Genomic DNA, 8,045 nt, shown 5'->3' on the forward strand with positions numbered 1-8,045 from the left:
TTTTAGCAGAAACGACAAAACTTCAATGGAAGTGGTAAGATGAAGTGGTCTTATGAACTGAGAAAACTAGATCGACTACTGATGCTTAACTAGAATATAAAGAATGACTGCAGCAAGTAATATATATATATATTTAGTATCATATTTATTTAAATATTCTCCTATAATGAACGATATGTCAGGGGGAGAGACAACGTTCTGATTTCGGATCACATAGATGAATGCTATGTATATTTGTATAGCCATATAAGTATCTATTTGAACTGTGACTGTTAAGAGTAGTAAGCTGTACTTGATCGTCTTGGTAGACGAGTCGATCGGAGAGGCAGACCTGTCCTATAAGCCGAAATACCCTAATCTTATCCATATAGATCATTTTTTAATCCATTAATTTTTTCTGCTCGATTGGTTCTTTTGAGGTACAACAACAACAGCCATTACAGTAAAAGGTAATTTATTAATTGTTAAGAAATGATTTTCGTATATTTCAGGAAAAATAAATCGGCAGTGATAGATTTTTTTATTTAACAAAGGAAAACCAATAGTAAACCAAATAAAACAAAACAAAGTTTAAAATAATTAGATGAGTATACTGACATCATTCATCCAAATCATTTATGAGAAACGTTAGCAATTTCAAACACAAAAATAAATAGAGGTAGAGATAAAACACATTATTACACAGTAGCTTATTATTAATTATTAAAAAATATTGCTATGATTATATTTTTACAATGTTAAATTGAAATAGTAAATAAATAATTGGAATTTAAAAATATATAGATAAATAAACGAAACAGACTTATAAACTTATATAGAAATAGGTTTAATGTTAATAGGAAAATAGATTCCTATTAATTGAATAGAAAAGTTGAAAACTATTACAAGAGTATTATTGTAGGTATATATGTATAATTAAACCAAAACTTCTACTACGTTTACATTGTGAGATTAAGAGAACGAGATTAAGTTAATTTGCATTTTTAATTTCCATCGTTTATATTATAAATTGGAGATTAATTTCGACGTTTCTCTTCGTGTGGTTGATAAATTTCTGTAAATAAAGCATTAATTCACAATTTTGTAAAAAAAAATTGTAAAATAAATTTAATAAATAGATTTATAACAATAATTTGCCAAATTTTAGTTATAATTATCTACAAAACTATTATTAAACAAATTTAGTAAAAATTTACTCACTTCGGCATTTTCAAATGTTCAATATTTGTTTTGAGTAGATCTTGATATCACTTTTCCAATTCTTCTAAGATCGTAAAAATATCTACGATATTAAAACATTTGCAGAGTTGCAAAGAAAAATAATCACCATTTCGAAGGAGATTTAAAATTAATCTCGATCAAAAGGAAATTAACTTTTGTATGGGAAATCTGAGATTAAACAACGAGGTTAGTACTTTAATCTCGATTTTTGCTTTAATTTACTTTTAATCACACAATGTAAACACCGTATTAGCTATGACAAACATTTGATAAATAAAACTGTTAAAATCAAATTGCTTTAAAGATATCTCGAGATCTAAGAAAGAATTGAAGAAAATGAGAGAATAATGAAATTGATAATTGAAGAAAAATATATAGAATACAGTTGATATATATAAAACTATTGTAGTACTATCGCCATATCTTATATAAACTGTAAGACCACGACTAGTGTTGACGCTTACATATGCTGGCAGTAATAATGTTTTATCTGGAACTGTCTGGTTAGATTATAAAAGTACATATGCATTTATTAAACAAAATTTAAATCAACTGAACTAATTTTTATAGTGATTGATAGTTACTAAATAATAATACACAAGACTCTACAAACATATATCATATGCATAATATGCTGTAAAAATAACAAAAATCAGGCCATAGTAATATACCATAGATATCTACTTGTATATATGATAGCAAGCATATATCTGAGTTGGGTCAGTTGGGATATATAATCAGTTGGGTTTGCGTCATTACTCTGCTTTCTCTTGTAAAATTAGTTCTGTCGCTACTTAATATCAATAAATTTAATATTAATTATAATTCGCCAGCTAGAAATTGCACAAAGCCAGGCTGTGAGAAGACTTTTCAAGATACCAATGTATGTTAGGACGAATGACATCGTCAGGGACCTTAAGATTGATCCGTTTAAAAAATATATAAAGGATAGGAAACTGACAGGCTTACCAACACCGCGTTCTCCTGGAGGTATGCAAATCTGAGGTCAATTATTGCCTAGTCTGATGAAGTGATAAACAATAATCCAGTCAATGTGTAGAGAGCTGTTATGAAGAAACCTCGCAGTTAATAAAGAGTAAAAGTGCTCAAGTGCACTGACTCAACTAGCATCAACATAACAATTAATTACTATTACGGATAAATATAATTAGTATACAGTCTCATTTGTCATTTTTGGAGAATGTGTTATCCAAGTAACACTAATTAAGCATTTGTGCTGGTAGTATAAGCGGCGCTGAACGGACGTGCTATTCTGTCCGGCCAAAACATCTGTCCATTTAGAAAAATGTTATATTGTTTTATATTGAAAAATATAAACTGAAAACTTAGGACTAGCACGATTGTGCGGTTGAGAGAGATGTTCGTTTATGAGTGCATCCGTTTATCATAACACTATGATAAACTACATGAATTATATATATGGCACATTATTAGCAGAAAAGCAAATAAAAAACATATAATTTCTAACTACTACGGCACTACGAGCACTTGCTGTTATCCAAATAATTTTATATCAATGCTAAACTATTCATTGATATAAAATTATTTGGATAAGAGAAATTCTAAACTTTAGTAAACAGTTGATACTCTCGTAGCAGTTATGGAACTATGGAATAACGGTTTAGATTTTAGTCGTTCATTGTTAAGACTGAGAGTTTTTTTTATTGTAATTCGATGTAGCATAAAACAAATTCGTAAATGTATTTAATGATTATTGGACTGAACTTGTAGATGCAAGAGATTGTGTTAGAACGGAGCGCATTGAATCAAGCACTACAAATTATGACAACAGTCAAACATCCACCGTGTGGTCGCTTAAACCCGCAAACAGCACAAAAAGAGTCTCGGTCATCGCTCAGTACTGAAATTTCCACGTGAAGCAGTTGATTATCGGCGGACTAGCGAGTGCGGCGCCATAAAAAGTCCAACCTTGTTTCGAATAAACGGGAAAAGAACAAAAACTGTGAATAATATAATTAAGTAAATAAATAAACGAAATTAGTGAAAGTTTCATACATTAGACGATTTAGACAAAACACTTTGCTGTGCTTATTTTGTGTGCTGAATTGACAAATTTGTGCATTTTTAATATAATTTCCATAAATAAAACACGACTTCAGCATATATAGAAAATAAAGGTCTTCATTTTTTTTTCATTAAGTTCAATTTGTAATATTTTATGCTTAGCATTGTAATTAAATTAATGACTGAATTATTTGAGCGGAAATAAAAATACAACTTGTGCACACTTTCATACATACAAAGTCATACCTATAAGCTCGCCAATCCGAGGGACTTCTCTGACTATTTGATGTTTATTTAGTCAAACAATTGTGCTAAGTGCAATTAACATATGAACACTTGTTAAGTAACAAAAATGGTAATGATATCAGCTCAGAGTGTTTGCGATCGAAGTAATAAAACAATTCGAATACATATTACGATTTAATCCGATTTTCTGTAACATTTTCTGTGAAATTTGCACTTAAACGAAGCAACAATCAAGTCGTTTGAATTATTTGCTTAATTACTTTTAGTGAAGGTTGCTGTGAAATCAGATTAGTCACTTCGGCATCGAAGAACTCCCTTATACTGATGCTAAATAGTCGCTAAGCTAGTTAGCATACTAAACCGGTCAATGTTTGAACTTTCAGTTCCAAGTAACAATGGCAGCAATTTTCCATGTTAGCGTTAGCACGATTCAACAGAAAGCACTGACGACATACTTTAAGACTGTTTGGGGATCAATATTTAATTATATGGCATCTAAACTAAATACACTCTACGCTCAGCACACAAGTGGTGAATGGATGGAAGAAATAATGTTGTTATTGTGATTCGTGTAAACAGTTGAAGATTGATAGCAAGAAATAGATGTGGTCAGAGGAAGACTGTTTATTAGATCTAAATCTTTTACAAATTTAGTGGGGAGTATAAATTTTTTATTGGATTAATCTGTAATATACTGTGCCGTCACAGATTTAAGATGCCAATATGCTTCGAGGATATGGACAACATAAAACACTTTGTTTGTTATTGCCCAGCATTTGCAAGAGCCAGATTTAGATTGTTGAGTTATCTCTCTCTCTCTCTCTCTCTCTCTCTCTCTCTCTCTCTCTCTCTCTCTCTCTCTCTCTCTCTCTCTCTCTCTCTCTCTCTCTCTCAGAAATGTTTTGTTCTACCATTATCTGAGTTTCTTAAATTCATTAATAAAGCTAAGAAATTTTATGCACTGTAATCTAGTTTTCCACTTTAAGGTTCAGTTAGACGGTAGGTAACGTAAGAAATTAATTAAAAGCGAAGTGCACATTATTGCAAATTGCAGATTATTATTTCTCTATACTTATCTCACACTCTTCTATAAATATATTTTTTAACAATATTTGTTAAGTTTTTTATATATATACCGGGCTTAGGTCGTTTATTTAACACATAGGTTTATAAAAATGTTTTTTTAAAACAATTAAAAAATTTTTACACTTTTTTCCAACTGTGTTAAATGTTTAAATTTATTTAATTTTTATACAAAAATTATATTAATACAAATATTTCGGTCTACATCGTAGACCATCTTCAGTGTATATAAAAGATTACATATTTAATTATATGTAAATAAACATATAAACATATTACATATTTGTTAAGTAAAATATTTAAATGTTACAATTTTCTCAAATTTTTTTTCATACGGATTAATTATATCTTAAATCCACTTTCTTCTTTCACCGATTAGACGATCAACTGGTTGTTAATCACATTATTTTCAAAGTTTGCAAAGATGATGCCATCATATATAGTAACGAGGTCTGTCTGGAAATTGTAAGAAGAATCAATACTGCCCAAAATGGTACTATAAGCATAAAATGCAGTGGAAATGAAGAGCTCCCTTTCAACGAGGATACCTTATGCTCTAAAGATACCTCATCCTAGCTATGCTTTTGTATGGTGGTAACGGCTGAAGATTATCATATTATGACGAAGAAGCCATTGGTGTGTTAAAGAAAGAATTTATTCGTAAGATCATTATTCCTTATTAGTTAACATCGAATAGGACATTCGTCAACAAATAGAAAAAATTAGCTTAACCATTATATTATTGGTCTAATTAAGAGAGATTTGATGTTTATTGTTAATATAAGTTAACTCACGCGTACCCAAAATCCGGCCCTGTGCTTAGTTTCATTAACGGAGCAATCATGCGATGTTGTTCGAACGCATGGTTGCTACCAAACGGGATTTCCATTTGTTTGTCTGGAAAAGTCCCGTTTGGCTTCGGTATCTCCCAACTTCGCAGAAGTGCGCTCGGTCTCTCTTGCTTAAGCCACCGAACAAGCAACATGAAATTGTGCTGCGTTAATAAAAATTTACTTTTAACTTATATACACAATACAAATCTACATAGTCATAGCAATAGAGACAATAATATATCATCAGGCGTTCGATTTTGCTTCTAAATCTAAATAGCATTGATCTCTCTTTAGTTAGAGTCTGAAAGGTGAAGGTTTTAAAATGAAAAGGTTTCGATTTGTTATCTTCTCCGTTTCCATTAGTTTATATTCTTTTTTTTCTGAATAAACGAAAATATTTACATCATTCATATTTGCAAAAATGTTACAAGTAAGAAAAAATTTATGATATTAATATAAATATTAGCTTAAGATAAAAAAATCAAGAGTAACCCATTTGGAACACTATCTCAATACGCTACATCAGTAATACTATTTTTCATTACATTTTATACAGCAGGCCAACTACTTTCCAGCAGTTTCAGTAGTAATAAACTTATCAGTTTATTATTGATTTTGAAATGACAGCCTTTACCAAAATTTACTTTATAGCACCGAATCATTATAAATACTTTAGGAACGAAATATTTCATTATTGACTTTTATAACACATCATATTTAAAAAAAAACTGACCTATTTTATGATGTCCAAATTTGCAAAAGAGTGAAAATTTCTTATCGAGCAAAGGATACGTTTTGATTAATCAGTCAACCGAAGAGCTACTTTTAAAAAGTAGTGTTCTGAAATCCAATCGCTTGACTCTGGCGAAATTTCAAAGCAAACTAAAAGTCGAAAAATCGAAAATATATTCTGTGGAATCACTTGAACAGATCACTTGAAAGCCACACAGAGCAACAGAGTAACCAAGGAATTATAACAGAGTAGACTTATTCTATCTGGTTAATTTATCGATCACTACAACCTGAAGTATCACATACATAAATAAGTTAGATTTACCGATCTTGTGAAATTTTTTGTTAATGACTAGTACCCCCCAGACAAATAGCTAAATGCTTCTTGAGGAAAATATCATTATTTCTGTTGTAGTACAATAGGTGTATATATTTATATTTGATTACTTAATCGGCACAAATGTGGATACAATACCTCTGTATAAAATGTTTACTTTGTAATCATAATTAAAAGATATATGAATATATACATATTCATCCATTCACACTATCTCTTTATTAATCGTAATTCCGTCTGAAATTGACTATAGATATTTTTGGTTTCTAATAACTTCAAAATAAATAATGTAAAAATTTTTTTCTTCATTTCTGTGCATTTTACTTCAAGAATTTTTTAAATAACAATATATAAGTACATTCCAATCTATTTCTCGTAACCCCAGTCAACTATTTGAGAAGAGATACTGAGACAAGCTTTGTTGTAGTTCATTATTTATAGCATAAATGTTTCGCATATCTCCTTATCAGCTGGGATCATCTACTTAGTGTTATGTAAAAAGTTATGATGAATTAATGTTAGCTGATTAATTAAAAATGAGGACATATCAGCATTGAAAAATCACCTATATTAACACTTACAACTATTAAACCTAAATAACACTTTTTGTATGGTTTTTGTAAGCCTTTGTATTTGATATAAAAAATCACATATTGCTCCAAACGAAGCTGATTCATAGTCTGTCCCATCAAAATAAGTCTATCTGAGTAGGCAGAATATGTGCTCTGCTTGGAAGAAGAAGAGACAATAAGTAACATTCTTTGTGAATACACAACTTTAATCTGGACCAAGAACTCTTACCCCTTTTAGCTATTAGGCAACACACAACGGATGACATTATTAACTTAATTCGTAAACCGTGGGCTAACTTCGATTTGAGCTATAGTTAAGGCGTGCTTTGAATACATAGGTAGATTCTTATTTCTCGAAATATCTGTCGTAACTTAATCTATAATATTACTAATAAAAGTCATCAAAGTAAGGTAGAAAAAATTGCAAAAAGTCATTAGGTAGCTAACTTTAAAGGCCGATTATGGGAAAATGGTGTGTTATATAAAAATATTCTTGCTCAAAAGAAATATAATAAAGTATTGATGATATACGGAAACATAAACCAAAAAAAATTTATAGAAATTTTGAGATAAATGTGCGAATACGGACTACTTTGTTTATTTCGTTTCTATCAAACACACAAGTTTGGTTGGTTGTGCATTTAGCTTTGAATTAATTTCTTACGTTACCTACCGTCTAACTGAGCTTTTATAATTGTAGTATAACAAATTAGGTGCCAAATGTAAGTGATAGTTGACAGACTAAAAATAACTGTGGGAGTAGAGTTACTTAATTGAGCCATATTTTAAGATTTAAATGGTTTTATGCAGAAAATTTCTATGGATAGAATTTTTTGATATCCTGTATATCGGTATGTATTGAAAATGGTGCCCTCTCCAATAAATTTTTTTTTGTTTCTTTATATTATATATATCTTATTTCTATTTATGTATCTCATGTTCTAACAGAACTAGCTATTATTCATTAATTTGCAT

The sequence above is a fragment of the Teleopsis dalmanni genome, chromosome X, assembly GCF_002237135.1.
Source record: "Teleopsis dalmanni isolate 2A chromosome X, ASM223713v2, whole genome shotgun sequence".
Lineage (NCBI taxonomy): Eukaryota > Metazoa > Arthropoda > Insecta > Diptera > Diopsidae > Teleopsis > Teleopsis dalmanni.